The following is a 17,889-nucleotide window of genomic DNA, read 5'->3' as shown; positions in this document are numbered from 1 at the left end:
AGCCCACACTATAGCTAGAAGTTCACGCTCGTTTGTTGCGAAGTCTTCTTCTTTGGCAGACAGAGTGCGAGATATCATCGTTATTGGTCTCCCATTTTGCGACAATACTGCACCTAATGCATGAGAAGAAGCATCCGTTGTTAAGTCGAAAGGCTTAGTATAATCAGGGTAGAGGAGCAAAACATCTTCTGAAGCTAAGATATTTTTGATTCGCTTGAACCCATCAATAGTATCTTGATCAAATTCTATAGCTATGTTTTTCGATTGCCTGGCACTAACATTGCCATTTTCTCCACGTAAAAATTTTGTAAGTGGCTTGGCTATTTTGGCGTAGTCCCTTATAAACCTCCTATAGTACCCGGAGAGTCCCAAAAATGCCCTTAAACTACGTAATGTCTTAGAAATTTCGTACTCAACTATGTCACTTACTTTATTTGGGCAGGTTTTTATGCCCCTTTCGGAAACAACAAAGCCCAAAAATTCGACCTCTCTCTTAAAAAAATTTGATTTTTCTTGAGAAACACGCATATTGGCATCAAAAAGTTTTAAAAGAATTCTATCTATATCGCTAATGTGCTGTTCTTTTGTTTTTGAAAAAACAATCACGTCATCGATATAGACGTGACAACATCTTCCAATTTCATCCCTAAGAACATCATCAATGGCTCTTTGAAAAATGCTTGGCGCATTTTTAAGGCCAAATGGAAGCCTACAAAATTCAAATTTGCCATTATTGACGGAGAAAGCTGTTTTTTCTCTATCTCTCTCACATAGCCGTATTTGGTGAAAACCAGATTTTAAATCTAAAGTGGAAAAGAAAGAAGACTGTCCTAAATTTGAAAGTATTACGGTTGTGTCGGGAATAGGGTACTTATCACTTACGGTTTTGGCATTTAATTTCCTAAAATCAATTACTAGCCGCATTTTTCGACTTCCATCCTCGTTCAAACCTTTCTTATCGACAACCCAAACAGGGTTATTGTACGGCGATCGGGATGGTCTTATGATACCAGTGTTAAGGAGATCAGAAACTTCTTGATTGACAAATTTGACGGCCGCAATTGGATAAGGATATGCCTTTGAATAAACGGGTTCATTGTCTGTCGTCTTGATTGTGGCTACTACTTTCGTATTATAGGGTAATGCTTCATTAGGATCGGCAAAAACTGTAAGTCTATTACCTAAAATTAAGTCAAACTGTTTGCGTACATCCGGAGGTACAGAATTATTGTCAATCGAAATGTGATTAACGTTTCTGCAAAAAAGGTAAAAAAGTTTTTCATCTCTACCGTCATAGCTTATAATTCCTTTTTTCAAATCTAACTGCGCTCCTATCTTGTGTAAGAAATCACAACCGATGATGCCATCAAATTTAGAAAGCTGAGGAAGAATGAAAAAAGGTGTATTCTGGTTAAACAGATTTATAATACACTTAAGTTCAATTTGGTTCGATCCGTGTAGAGATTGAACAATAAAAGGTCTTTCGACTGGTTTTATGCCTTTCAGATGACTTATGTTCTTAATATAATTTTTAGCCGCTCCAGTGTCGATCAAAAATTTTATTTCTCTCCCTCCTAATGTTCTCCTAATGTATGGTAGGAGGGACCGTTCCCTAAAAAATTAATTTCATCTTCAATTTCGAGTTCATCATATTCATTTCCCTCGCTTTTGCGAGAAAATGAATCGTCATCAAGATAGCTGTCATTGTCATAATCATTCTCATACTGACCATGATTGTTTTGTTTTTGCTGACTCTGGACTAGATTGTTTACTCTTTGAATTTTAGGTTGTGGTCGCTGTGTTGATTCATTATTTTTTATGAATGGTCTATTGCGAGAGTATTTATCGGAAGGGCCTGCTCTTTTATTGGGTAGTCTATTGTTGTTATTGGAGTTAGAAGTTGAAGGTTTTTCGTTTGCGTAAGTGGAATTCTGAGTTGGAGATCTGTAATAAGAAGTTGATGGGTCTACTTCCATATCTTGCACTTGGGATTGCGGAGGTCTAAAATGCGTGGAATTCTGTAAATCATATTTTTTGTTTGATTGAGTCGGTAACCTAATTGGACGCTCATTGTAGTTGGCAAATGAGTTTGCGAAATTATACCTTGTCTGATTAGCCTCCAGTTCTTGTGCAAGAGCAAGAGCAGTTGGCATATCCGTAGGCCTTGCTGAAAACAAAATGTCACACATTGGTTTCCTCAACCCAGAAATAAATGTTCTAAGCGCATCCTGCCTATATTTAACATTGAATGAATGTATCAGTTCGGCGTTACCCTCATTGGTCATTAAAGTTTTATTGATAAGCAATGTAAGTTTGCGCTCAACTGCCTCATAAAATTCAAAGATGGATAATTTTCCCTGTTTAAGAGTTGACATTTCTTGTTCAATCAGGTAAATCGGTCTCTTGTCCGCATAAGTGAAATCAAGACGACTAATTATTGCTTGAAAATTAAGGATCGTGTTGAATGAAGAAAGCACTGCGTCTGCAGATCCCACTACTTTGTTCCTGATCAGAGCTACAGCTTGGTAGTACTTTGAACTGCCTTCATAGCCCTCGAAAACTTTATGGGCAGCAAAAGCAGCCTGCCTCCATGAAACATAACTAAGGTGGTCGTTCTTAAATTCTGGAAGGGATTTAACTAGATCTAAGGTCTCTTCACATCTTATTTGGCGGTCAATAACTACAGGTTTCAATTCTATGGCCCTTGACGGAGTTTCCAAAAAAGAGATTCTATTCGTTAGATCGGCGATAGAACTATCTAAAGCTTGTTTGGTCTGTAAAGCTGCAGTCTGAACAGCAACATTAATAATTGCACGAATTTGTACCTCATCCATTTTAAATTTCTCTTAAAGTTCTTTAAAAGTGGGATATTTTATACAACTCAACGAAGAAGGAATTAAAACCAAAAATTAACAAAAGAATGTCGTGTGAAATAAAGGTTTTATAAATTATTTAGAAAACAAAGAACATAGAATTTTAATGTTTCAATATAAAAGTAGGTATTATAATCTTAAATGATAATTTTAACGAAATTCAAAACATAGAAAAAAGAAAAATATTATAAATTCACAAATAAATTCAGTATATAATAATAAGATTTAATAAATGTATAATAAATAGTAATTTATTATATAGATAACAGTTTATTTTTTATCAGAATTTTTAACGCAAAAAAGTATTATAAATGAAAATTTTTATCTTAACTCAGAAGATGGCGAGATAACAGTTAATTCGTAAATAAATGGAATATGTTCCTATATAATAATAATTTTTTTAAATTTTACAGGTTTTATAAATTAATTTAATATAACAGTATTCTTCTTCCAAGATTTTTCTTGCACTGTCTTTAGGAATTGATGAATTGGATATGCTTTTATAGCTGTATAACTTATACATATGTTTTACCGTTTTTTTCTTTGTTGCTTTTTTATTGATTTTATTTATAAGATTTCATTAAGTACGTTTTTCTAGGAATTGTCTTTTGGTGATTAGGATGCACTTTTTATAGCATTAGTTTTTAAGGTTTTTTTATACTCGTATTATTGATTTTAATACTGCACTATTGGCTTTCAAAATTTCAATTTTCGAGAAGTCTAACTTTGGGTAGCGTTTTTTCGTTTTAAATTTTTTGTATGCACTCTTAATAATTTCTCACAAATCGTTCAATTTAGTTCTTAATTGCGGAGTTTTCTAGTTCCTTTTGAAATAATTTTAGGAAAAAGCAAAAACTTCCGTCAGAGCACGTTGGGCGCCAGTAAAAGTAAAACGCTTTTATAATTTCTAAGTATAGACTTTTATTTAACGATTAAAGTAAAGAGACACTTATGCTTCGAGTGGCGGCTTCCAAAAAAGTAATCGCCGATTCCCCAACCACTAAATACTTGTCCAGCAAAAAACACAGCAGACCAGCGATTATACAGTTGATGTCAAAAAAGAGAGCATGACCGTACGGTTTACTTATCAGCTTCTGCGCATAATCCAGCAATTGAATAATAAAATATGTCTTTGCTGTAACTTTTATAGCAAATAGCAAATTACAGGGTGTTAAGGTGTTAACTTATACAAACTGTAGCCTTATGTAGGTACTTATCAAGTTGATTTTCAGGAAGACAAAGATCTATATGAGCTCCAAAAGAACAAATGGGATTAAGTCATTGAGTGGTTTAACAAACGTTTCGATACTATCATACAAAAAACTCCCATAGAGCAACATGGCAGAGCAGACAAGGCCGTAACACTAGCTCGTAACACTAGCTCGTCCCGAAGAAGAATTTCAACTGAAGTACTGGTGGATTGGTCTCACGACATGAACCAAGAAGAATTACAAGCTACAAGCTCGCTTGGCTGGAGCTAGCCTCTTTGTTCACGTCAACCGTTCCGAACAAGAAGATTCGGAACGATTTCGTGTAGGTCCTTGTGGCCTGATCAGAAAAGTTGAATTCCAAGTTCCAAATTCGTACCAAAATCACACTCATCCAGAGCGATCAATGAAGCTTTTATGATGGGCTGCAATATTTCCATGACTATCTCTTTGGCTTATTCCTTTGAGAACTCGCCTGGCTTGTCCAAAGCATCGCTGTCCATCAAGGGGCGATAGTCCACTGTTGTGGTTTTATTCATTGGAACAATGATTCCCACATTGTGGAATGTTTTGGCACAAATTTTCTTAGTTTGTCTCTGCAACAAATAACACAATTATTTTAATAATCAAATTTGAAAGACATAATCTTATATAAAATTAAGTTTTAAATATTTCGAAATTTTATTATGTTCCGAAATTAACATACAAATTTTTAACTTCCCATTGGAAATGCCGTTTTTTGTCTTCCAAATTACAAGAACTAGCAGAGATATTGACTTTAAGAAATATTTTCCTAAAGATACTAGCATCAAAATGTGCCAAAAATTTTTCGTTAAGTTATATTTTTCTTATATATGTAAATACAAAAAAAAAAGAGGCTGGGATGCGACCCACACTGATAACTTCCCATCCCGTCTGTCGATTTGTCTTGCTTAAAAGTTTGTCTATATGTACTAGTATCAATTTTACCAAATTTGCGTACTATTTTTTATAGATTTTATTTTTTATGAAAAACGGACTGTTGGGTTTTTATATAAAAATCATTGAATATCGAAAACAATATTTTCTGTAAAATAAAATAAGTTTGAAGACAATATATTTAATTTTTGAAAAGCTATTTGAGTCGAAAGTAAATTTTTACCAAGTTTTAGTATTGTTTTTTTTAGAGTTTTATTTTTTGTAAAAAAACCGTCAATTCGATTTTCTTCAAAATTCTATCGAATGTTGAAAACAATATTTCTTATAAGATAAAATTAGTTTGAAGCCAATATTTTACAGTTTTGAAAAGATATTTGAGTCGAAAACCAATTTTTACCAACTTTTGTAAATTTTTTTTTTAGGCATTTAATTTTTTGTACAAAAACTATCAATTCGATTTTTTCAAAATTTTACTAAATGTTGAAAACAATATTTCTTATAAGATAAAATAAGTTTGAAGCCTAAATTTCAAGTTTTTAAAAAGATATTTGAATCGATATTTAATTTTTACGAACTTTGAGTAATGTTTTTTTAGATTTTTATTTTTTATAAAAAAAAACTGTCAATTCGATTTTTCTCAAAATTTTATCAGATTTCAAAAACATTATTCTCCGTTGCTCAAAATTGTTTTGGAGATGAAATCATATATTAGTCGTTAGATTTAAGAGGTGACAAATTTTTTTTTCAGTTTTTTTTTTGATTTAGAAAAAAACGGTTAGATAGATTTTTTTCAAAAAATATATTTTTTTGAGATCACCTTACAGTTTATTATATAAAATTAAATTCAAGTCTCTAGCGTTTTTGGTTCGTAAGATATTTAGGGTTAACCAAAATATTCACCTTTTTTTTAAACTGCTATGGTAAAAAAACCACCCACGCAATTTTCTTGAGATCCCTTTCTGCATCTTTCTACCTTATTATCTGTATAACAAAATTTATTTGAAGGCGATATCTCTTCTGGTTCTTGAGCTATGGACGACGAACGTACGTCGCGCACGTACGGACGTACGAACGTACATACACACGCACGCACAGACATCTTTCTAAAAATCTTTTATTTCGACTCTAGGGACCTTGAAACGTCGAGAAATGTCAAAATTTTCAATTTGACAAATCGGACCCATTACAATAACTTCCTATGGGAAGTTAATAATTCAACCAAATATTGGCCACCTCGAAAAAAATCTTCTAAGATTATAATGTGTAAAATGACAGAAAGGGTCAAACGATGCATGTTAGGCCAGCTTGTAACAAAAGTAATTACTATTAAATTATCAGCTGTCGCTATGAGCAGAGCTCAGACCAAGCCTATCGGAATAAAAATTTAAATATCTTCTCAATTCGTCTTGTTCAAGTGGTTTTCCATCAAACCTCTCTATTTTCTTCTGTTTCCGAAAAGTTTTAATTTTGATATGAACTTTTTCTAAAAAAACGCTCACAATATTTGGCAACAGGCGTTTCTGTCATCAATTTAACTTACTGGTTTCTTTTTACAACAATATTATTATTAGGAACTCTTTTTGCAACGCTCCACATCAAACTATCAATCTGCTCCTCCTCAAATTCCATAAGCCACACAAAAACACAAAAGCCTCGATGAATGCACTAGAAACATGAAAAATGAAAAATCTAGACTGACTGCGATTTCCCACATTCCTTATTGTTATTATTAAAAACCTATTATGCATTATCATTATTATGCTAATATTATGTAATTAGAAAAACACTCTCACATTACGACGCTATTGGCTGATGGCTTGACTTGGCTTAGCTTCTGGCTGTTAAGCTGTTGTTAGGCTCTCTTTTGCTTCCATTCACCTTAATTAGACTATACGAAAATAAAGTACAATGTAAAGCTGTTCGCGTGTGTACGACTACTAGACGACGAACGCTCGATTGAACACACGTCATGTCAGTCTGGAGCACTATTTCTGACGCTGCTCCCGCTATACACTCTCTGGTGCATATTGTAGCCAACATACCATCAGGAGTAAAACTGCTTTACATTTCTGCAATCGTGTATTATTCAAACACAGAAAACAAAGAGTTCCGTCTAAATTGCTTTCTATTTCATTGTTGATTGTTGGAAGTCTTAAAAAACCATTTGTGGTCAAACAGAGAAAAAAGAAAAAGAAGTATAACCACAAGACGTTTAGTCTCGATATCTTTCTCCAATTTGCAGCTACCTCTATCTAAATCTCCTACCAACTAGCCTAAGCTAAGTTACATATGCCACAGAGACAGTAAAGTACTGTGCTCTATCTCTGCCTCCAACTGAGATATATTTAAAACTCCACATCGACTATACAAGATCAGATCCCTTTACTCAGCGTCAGCTATGTGGCAGCATGGTCGGTAGAAAACCACAACGAAGGCGCCACACAAATTGCAAACCAATAAATACATTTTGGCCTAGTAGAGAAAATAATTTGTACGATCTAGGTAACGAGGCAATCACATATGTGCACGAGTTTCTTCAGCTAGCTGGTAGTTAATCTTTGAGAAGAAAAATTATTTCCTGATTGTCATCTATTATAAGCCAATATTTTCGAGTGTCGACAAAAATTAACTTCTGCTTAAATTACTAACAGACACTTTGTTTAATCTCTGGTAAGTCATGGAATTGCGTTCGTTCGCAACGCACTAGGCATGTGCAACAGATCCTTGAGAAGTGGGGTGGATGGGCACGTATTGTGCTGAAATGTATTTAATGGTATAACCACCTATCATACCTAAGACTTGAAGGTGACTTAAAGTGCGTGTTTTCCCACCTAAAAATCCATCCATGACCAATTTTAAAAAATCATTGCATAAAGTTATAATTAGGAACTTATGAGTTCAATCGCTTCGTCACGCAATCTTCAACGAAAACTGCCTAGCGTCTTTTAGCATTTTCACACTTTGTCACCTATTTTTACGTGTTATCACGCTTCCTGATTAATTCTCATAAAGCTTAAAAAATTATGTTTTGAAATCAAAAATGCTGCTTATTTCACTTTTCAATATCTTCAAATTTGACCGAATTATCACTTCTTTTCTGGTGGTACACCACTTCATTTTAGTCATATAGTTGATCCACCAACTAGACAAACTTTATTGAGCCTCTAAATATGATTAGCACATTATAGCCATTAATTTACACTGTGAGTGGTAATATTAAGCCTCTTGTATCGGCTGCTTTTTTTAAGAGCTTAAGACTTTAAATAAATATAAGAGGCGAAAATATTGTCCGAGTGAAATAATTAAAATTGAAGGTGTATAAGGCTTGAGGATTGTTCTTATTGCACATATAGAAATTCGAAAAAAATGTAACCATAAATAAGATTCATCAACAAACTCAATTCTTCGCGTGAAGAGTTCTATGAATTCCGTACATGAATTTATTTGTTTTTAATATTTGTACATTTCCAGTATTGCCAACTCAATCTTTGTATTCCCTAATGTCAAGCTATAGACAACAACCATCGAAACTCATCATTTAAAAAAACACCCTTTTTTATTATATGTCCTTCTTCCTATGTATCAGTGACATAACCACCGAGCCTTAAAATACAAAAATTAATTGGTGATTCAAGTATGACGTAAATATCAACAGAAATGAGGTTCGTAATTTTGTACCAAAAGGTGAAAAAACCTCCCAAGGGTACCTACCAACCACGAAGCGAAGCCTGTAAGGACGATCAGTTAAACATCGTAATAGAACCGCAGTCTATGTTGAGAATATGGAAAAACCACTTCTCCAAATTATATAACGACGATGACGAACCGAATTTCGCTGTAAGGGATATAGAACCACTCAACCTAGGCGACGCAGATAAACAATTCCGCCAACCTGACCTTGACGAAGTGAAGATAGCTATATCTAAACTGAAGTCAAACAAAGCTGCTGGAGCTAACGGAATCGCTGCCAAACTATTCAAAGCAGGAAGCTTTGACTTGATAGGGAGCATCTACCAACACATCTGCAAAATATGGTCGGAAGAAAGCATGCCCGATGGATGGAATGAATGCCCGATACATAAAAAGGAGACCCATTAAATTGCGCCAATTTCAGAAGCATCAGTCTCCTTCTCTCTGCAGTATTATGTGAAGCCGCTCGTCAACAACCTGATAGATCCTTGTAAGTGTGGCTTCAGACCAGTTTAGTCCACTATCGACCAAATATTCACACTACGGCAGATCTTGGAAAAAACCCATTAGCTTCAAATCGATATCCACGATCTCTTTATCGACAGCATCTACAGGGAAGAGCTCTACAGAGCAATGTCTTGTTTTGGCATGCCTGTCAAACTTATCGGTTTGTGCAGAATAAAGATGGAAAATGCAAGCTATTCTATCAAGGTCAGAAAAGATCTCACCGATGCATTTGATGTCAAAAAAGATTTTAGACAAGGCGATGCATTGTCGTGCGACTTCTTCAATATCGTTCTGGAAAGAATTGTACAAAACTCAACCCTAGGCACAATCTTCTCAAGGTCCATCCAATTACTCGGATACGCAAATGATATTGACATAATTGGAAGATCAAAGCGTGATGTCAGTGGAGCGTTTTTGAGCATTGCGACGGAAGCGAAGGAGATGGGTTTAGTGGTTAATTTGGGCAAGTATATGCTGTTCTAAAAAGGACAATGATCGTCTACGTCTTGGAAAACAAGTCACCATGGACAGCTATAACTTTGAAGTAGTTGAAAGCTTTGTCTACATAGGCTCCGGTACAAACTCAGACAACGACACCAGCGCTGAAATCAAACGAAGAATAACTCTTGCAAGTCACTGCTTCTTTGGACTAAGAAGGCAACTGAGTAGTAAAGTCCTCTCTCGAGCATCTTAAATCACCATCTAAGACACTCATCATCCCGGTTCAGATTTATGGCCCTGAGGCCTGTAACCTGTCAAAGATAGATGAGAGCTTTGAGAGAAAAATCCTTCGGGTGATTTTTGATCCCGTATGCAATGAATGGAGAATGGAGGAGAAAATATAACGACGAACTGTACGGGCTGTACAACGACACTGACCTAGTTAACAGAATTAAAGTCCAACGGCTAAGATGGCTAGGTCATGTAGAACGGATGGACATCAACGCTCCAGCCCTGAAGGTCTTCGAATCCAATCCCGAGGGACGGCGCATAAGAACAAGACCGCGACTCAATTGGCGCACTCAGGTGGGTGAAGACCCCAACCAACTTGGCGTGCTAAACTACAGACAGCTAGCTAGGAACCGAGCTGGATGCAGACGCATGTTGGTTGAAGCCCAGTTCTATCCCGGCTTGTACAGCCACCTTAAGCAACCGATAGCTTAATATTAAAAAATATTTTTTGATAATACCTAAGATGCTTAGACTACCTACACACCAAGCGTTTGATGCTTTTAATGAAATTTTAACAAATGTTATACTGTCTTATTTTCTTCAAATGTTTTGGATGTAAATATAATCGTTCGGATGAGCGAAAATCAATACCCATAATATTGAGTTTCTTCATAACCAATCTTTCTGTAAATCTAGTTTTAAAATGGTTTTGAGTTTTAAGTTTTAGTTTAGATTTGATTTGTTAATAAAATATTGATAAAATTATTTTTACTCAAGAATATTTAAATTTGATTGACATTTAAATCAATTTTTTGAAAAACGTATAACTAGAAAGTATTAACATTTAGTTTTGATCTACATAGAACTACATCGGCATAAGACTTCAAAACTTTGATACGTATTTAAATTTATATATGTTTTAATTTGTTCAATTAAAACATCTATAACTTTCTTATAGTTTTTTTTGTCTGATATTAGTAAGTGAAATATGGCCTAATTGCCTCGTAGTGTTGCTATTAAATCTAATGTTTTTCTGTTTGATTACGATATTATGCATTACTGCTCTACTTTCAATTTTTCACCTAAGACCATCATAAATGCCATTTAATCATTATCTGTCGAATTAATTTGCCCATAACACACAAAATCACTTCATATTATAAATATTACCACATCATAATAAAATTTTCTTTCTCAACGGTTAATTGATTTTAAAGTTAAATTAATTTCACTGGAAAACATCAGGAAAAAAAAATAATTATCAATGCTTGAGTGAGTGGTTTTAAAAACAAAAAAACTAAATCCATAAAACCTTCCTTTTTCTTTGGCTCGTTGAATTTTCTTACTTAACACAATTACCATCATGGAACCACTTTTTACCAGTACTTGTGGTTTTGTAAAAACAAAAAATTTCCCATCTCCACAATATTTACTGCTACTGGATAACTAGGTGAGTAGGACTCCCACACACTTCATTACAAAAATATTACAAGTATGGATACTTCTCTGTCCATGTCCAGTCAATTCATTCAATTTGGATCACATAACAATTTCCTTGTGTCAGACCATGTTACTTCTGCAACTTTGGCCAAACCGTACCTGAGTGAAATAGTGCTCAGCTTAAAGGTACCCCATCCATCCAGCCATCTGTAATGTTGGTTTTCGACTTGGATTTGGATTATAAGATTCAGATTTGGAATTCAGTCTATTCAATCCTTGTCTGCTTTGGTACTTTGTGGTGGACAAGTGAATAGAGATCGGAGAACTCTTTAAAATATCGTGCTTCTGTCGATGTTGTGGTTGCACAAAGATGTGTAATCCAGCGGGACAATTGTGTCACAAAACCGTAGACATGATTGTTTGATTTAGAGCAACATCAGAAAAGGAAAACTTTAATGAACTGATTTAAAGGTTTTTTTTGAAGACATTTCTGTGTGTTCACTACATTTGCATTGATTGAAGGAAAATGGAAAAAGATAAAGCGTGGGATTTCGGCTTCCCCAGATGGTTTGAAGCTCTAGAAAAGAGAGGCATTCACGTCAATGATTCCCTTGCGATTTCTTGTAAGAAGTTTCACGAAACTTGAAACATTGTTGGTGTAATCTTTAAGGATTCCCAGAATAACTTGTGCTTAAAACCAAACGATGTAATAATCACCTGATACAATTAAAATAATTGAAGAAATTTATCGATAAAGCAAACAACATTAAATCCTCTCTCAAAGAAACCGCAGCAACATTAAATTATGGTCGACTTGACGACGACGACGTAGTTTGTGCAGATCAAACAATCCAACAAAACCAATGTCCACCATGTCTACTGTGGAGCCAGTGTTAAGTCAGAAGTGTGGTAAAGCAATGATTAAAAGCGAGTATAGGCAGGTAAGGTATATAACCTACAATGAACTAACAAGCACCTTACTCACGGAAATACCATCGCATCGAGCGCATGCCCCATTGGCACTTCAAACATTTTTGTGCCACTTGACTGCGATTTCGTTCAATTATATACTTAACAAGCCTTCATTCTTAGCACACCACGTTTAGACGCAGACTTATAGTATGAATATACAATGATATGTATATAGTTCTGAGGCGAGACTTACCATAAATGACCAGAAGCAGGTCCATTTTTTTGTATTGTGTATAGGTTATGTAAGTTTTTAATTTCATGCAATTAACCACAAATTAATATTTACATAAAAAGTTTATTGGACTTTTGAGAAAATGTTTAGGTTGCAAGTTAATAATGTGGCTTTTGTGGTTATTTGAGCTTGCGATACATATCATGGGTAATTGATTGAGTGATTGTTGCTTGTTAATAGGAAACTACTTTTATTCTACAAACTGTAGGGTGTTGTTTTTAATAGCTACGTGATAAGTTTCAATGGTTGTTGTCTATGATTTGACAGTTGAGAATATCAAACTGTTTTGACATTTCTATTGATTAATATATTTCAATTTACCATAAATTCTTTAATCTGTTTTCAAAGTTCATATAGCACTTTTACCGAAGAATTGTCTTTATTATTTTAAAAAGTAATACCTCAAAAATCTCACGCGATATATTCATTTTTTGAAGAATGATTTAAGTTAAGACCAAACCGAATAGTGTTATTAGAGCTTGGTGATTTTTCAGAAATATTGAATATCTTATCACATTCCATTCACTTAAACATAAGTGAAATATTTGCGAAGGTGCCCTAAAAAAATGTTTAAGACTTTTAGATAGAATCCAAAAAAAAAGTGTAAAACGATAGAACCTTTACATCGCTCGATTGCAATATTTCATGTCTTTGATTGTTTTACCAATATTTTTACGAAAAATGTTTTCTTAATTTGGCAGTTGCATCTAATACAAATCATTCAAACAATTCAGCGGTAATACTCGCACTTTCTACATGATCATCTGTTTACTCTTAAGCTCAGTTCCGAAAGTACTGTCAAGTATAGCGTTTCTTTTTTTAAATGCATATCGAGAATGTGGAATGCTTTATAAAAACTTAATTCGTTACTTATTGGTGACAATATTATATAGAACAAAATTATAAGAGAAATAATATCTAGGTTTTACTTTTTCAACTTATTTGCAAGGCAGTTCGCCGAAAATTCCACTTTACCAGATAGTGTCATGGCTCCCCCAGTTTTTGAATGTATAAATGATTCTATTTGACCTTTTTTTTCGTACTCGAACTGTGTGCGAGAGTTCTTAAAGATCTCAACCTTCATAAATCCGCTGGTCCAGATGGTATCCCCACTGTTATTCTGAAGAGGTGTTCTTCCACGCTAGCAAAACAACCACTGCGTAAGCTTTTCCATCTATGCTATTCTTCTGGGCACGTTCCGAGTAGTTAGAAAACTGCATTTGTTCAGCCAATCCCAAAAAAAGGCGAATCTTCTTCTCCCACAAATTATCGACAAATAGCACTAATCTTTCCAAGAACATGGAAACGCTGATTATTTATCAGTTAAAGAAATATCTTGAGGAACGAAAGCTTTTTAATGACCTCCAATATGGCTTTTGTAGCAATAGGTCTACTGATGATCTCATCGTTCATCTCATCGAAAAATGAAACAAATATTTACATGGTTTTGCAGAAAGTAAGATAATTGCACTTGATATTTCAAAGGCATTTGATAAAGTCTGGCTCTTGCTCTTTTATCGAAAATGCGTGATTTTAGTATTGATATCCCTTCTGCGTTGGATAAGAAATATTCTTTAGAACCATTCATTTCAAGTTGTTTTCGATGGATTGAATTCTGAAACCCATAAAATAAATGTGGGTGTGCCCCAGGGCTCCGTTTTGTCTCCGACCCTTTCCTTATTCCTGCTATTTCTTATCCAATACATTAGAGCGTAATACCCGCGCTCTTAGGAATCCTCATCAGTTTACCCTTGAGCGTAACTTCGGCCGTGCTATGAAGAACAGAAATTAATTACTTGCCACGCTCTATCCTTCCCTGTCTTTGGAATGTTCAGTAATTCAAAATCAATGTACACCGACACCTCCAATCTATTTATTTATTTATTAATTTCATCAATTGATCAAAGATCTGCTGACTACAAAATTACTACAAAATAATAAAACTAATAAGATTCATACATATTTACAAGGAATTTTAGATTAAATATAATTAATTATTCAATTACATATTTCAAGAATTGTTTTCTTAAAACAATCTTTGTTCATAAAGGTCAATTTCATTATAAACCATATTAAATAGATACAGAGAACGCGTTATTGGTTCATTAAGACCATAATAAGTCCAATGAAGAGGAGCATAAAATAATACATTTATGTTGCGAAAAACTCGTGATGGAACATGGAATGGAATTAGTGAAGCAAATCACAAGAATTTATTCTGTTATCAATAATATCCTTGATAAACAAAACACTTTGAACTTCTATCCGACATTTAAGCGTCTTTAAGGGAATAAGAGCGCTCCCTGATTTATAATCTGGTAAAGGCCCAACCCAGTTAAGTTTTCGAAGTGCATGACGAGTGCATCTGTTCTGAACTCTTTCTATTCTCAAAATATTATTTCCATAAAAAGAAGACCAGACAACAATATTCTAAAACAGGGAGAACAATAGACATAAATAAGGTCTTCAAAGTGTATGGATCTTTAAAATCTTTGGAGTTTCGCTTCAAGAAACCTAAAAGTGAATTACCTTTATGTACCATATAATCAGCACGAGATCTTAAGTCAATCTTTGAATCAAAAATCACCCCAAGATCATTTACTTCAATTACCCTCAGAAGACTAACATCATACAATTTATATTTAATGTCAATAAGTGATAAAGACTTAGATACACTAAAAATTTTACACTTCGAGTAATTCAGCTGAAGATAATTGTAGTTGCACCAGTTAAGAAAATTGTTTATATCCAGCTGCATTAATAAGTAATTTTCATGTGAAGATGTTTCTGTGAAAACTGTTACATCATCGGCGCACACCAAGCAGTTACAAAATTTAAAAACAGAATTTAAATGATTTATAAAGATTATAAAAAGATTTGGACCGAAATGACTGCCTTGTGGAACACCCGAGACCATGTCTATAAGATTTGAAACACAATCATTTATTTTAACAGCTTGTTTTCTATCAGAAAGGTATGAATTTAACCACTGTAAAAATGAAGCATTCAATCCTAACATCTTAAGCTTTTGTAGGAGAAGACCATGATGCACGCGGTCAAAACCTTAACAAAATCAGTATACAGGACATCAACTTGTCTACCCTTGTCAACATGATTATAGCAATAATTGGCAAATAGATTTAAATTATAACACGTTGAACTAGCCTTTACAAAACCATGTTGTTTTTGAGACAAGAAATTCTTGACAGCAAAATAAAGTCTTTGGGTGACCATTTTTTTCAAAAAGTTTGGGAATAACTGAAAGTTGTGATATTGGTCTATAGTTCTTCACTAAATGCTTAACACCACTCTTATAAATGGGATCTATATAAGATATTTTCTAATAATTAAGAAAAAGACCAGTTTGAAAAGATTTATTAAAAATAAGGGTTAAAACACTACAAAGTGAATACGAATATTTTGACAAAAGAATAAGAGGAGGAGACATCAATTTCTTTTCTGTTCTGAAAAACTCTGTAGTTTAAAACTAATCAAAGTAGTTATATCAGGATACAAACTTCTAACATTTGTTAATATATCACAATTATAAGAAGTTTGAAAGAATCGAGCAAATAGGTCACATGAGGACTGAATATCATTGGATGTAATTTCATCGTATTCCATACATTGAGGAAAAGATGAACATATTTTTTAGAGTTCAGAAATATCCAAAAAGATTTTGAATTATGTTTTATATTTGATTCAGTATTTATAATATAATGTCTACACAAAAACTTGTTTCGAAAATCAAATTCTTTTCTTAACTGAAAAAATACTGCACGATAGTCCGAAGAATTTGTTACTGTATAACGCTTAAATGCCTTATTTTGAGCATTCTCTACATTTTGTATCCTTTTGTTAAACTATGGAAGCTTAAGCGGCTTTTTCTAAGTTAAGGTAGGAACAAATCGTTCAATGCCTTCATTAACAATACCTTTTAAACTTGCTAACATATCATCTAAAGGCTTGCCTTCCAATAAATCCTTTCAGTTGACAGTATTATACAAATTATTTAATGCCGTGAAATCTGCCTTTGAAAAATTATTAACTTCCCATAGGAAGTTATTGTAATGGGTCCGATTTGTCAAATTGAAAATTTTGACATTTCTCGACGTTTCAAGGTCCCTAGAGTCGAAATAAAAGATTTTTAGAACGATGTCTGTGCGTGCGTGTGTACGTACGTTCGTACGTCCGTACGTCCGTACGTTCGCGACGTTTTTTTCGTCGTCCATAGCTCAAGAACCAGAAGAGATATCAACTTCAAATAAATTTTGTTATACAGATAATAAGGCAGAAAGATGCAGAAAGGGCTCTGAAGAAAATTGCGTCGGTGGTTTTTTTACCATAGCAGTTTAAAAAAAGGTGAACATTTTGGTTAACCCTAAATATCTTACGAACCAAAAACGCTAGAGACTTGAATTTAATTTTATATAACAAACTGTAACGTGATCTCAAAGAAATATATTTTTTGAAAAAAATCTATCTAACGGTTTTTTTTCTAAATCAAAAAAACTGAAAAAAAAAATTTGTCACCTCCTAAATTTAACGACTAACATATGATTTCATCTCCAAAACAATTTTGAGCAACGGAGAATAATGTTTTTGAAATCTGATAAAATTTTGAGAAAAACCGAATTGACAGTTTTTTTATAAAAAATAAAAATCTAAAAAAAACATTACTCAAAGTTCGTAAAAATTAAATATCGATTCAAATATCTTTTCAAAAACTTAAAATTTAGGCTTCTAACTAATTTTTTCTTATAAGAAATATTGTTTTCAATATTCAGTAAAATTTTGAAGAAAATCGAATTGACAGTTCTTTTACAAAAAATAAAAACCTAAAGAAAAAATTAATAAAAGTTGGTAAAAATTGATTTTCGACGCAAATATCTTTTCAAAACTTTGAAATATTGGCTAAAATTTACTTTTATCTTTCAAAAAATATTGTTGTCAACATTCAGTAAAATTTTGAACAAAATCGGATTGACAGTTTTTTTTATAAAAAATTAAAAACCGAACAAAAATTAACAAAAGTTGGTAAAAATTGAATATGGATTCAAATATCTTTTCAAAAACTTGAAAGTTAGACTTCAAACTTATTTTATCTTATAAGAAATATTGCTTTAAGCATTCTGAAAGATGTTAAGAAAAATCGAATTGACAGTTTTTTTTACAAAAAATAAAAACCTTAAAAAAAAAATTTATAAAAGTTCGTAAAAATTGATTTTTAACTCAAATATCTTCTCGAAAATTGTAGATATTGTCTTTTAACTACTTTTATCTTTCAAAAAATATTGTTGTTAACATTTAGTAAAATTTTGAAAAAAATCGAATTGATAGTTTTTGTACAAAAAATTAAATACCTAAAAAAAATTTA

This window comes from Eupeodes corollae, chromosome 2 (assembly GCF_945859685.1).
Source record: "Eupeodes corollae chromosome 2, idEupCoro1.1, whole genome shotgun sequence".
Classification (NCBI taxonomy): Eukaryota; Metazoa; Arthropoda; class Insecta; order Diptera; family Syrphidae; genus Eupeodes; species Eupeodes corollae.
The sequence above is the reverse complement of the archived record's forward strand: the minus strand, read 5'-3'. Positions refer to the sequence as shown.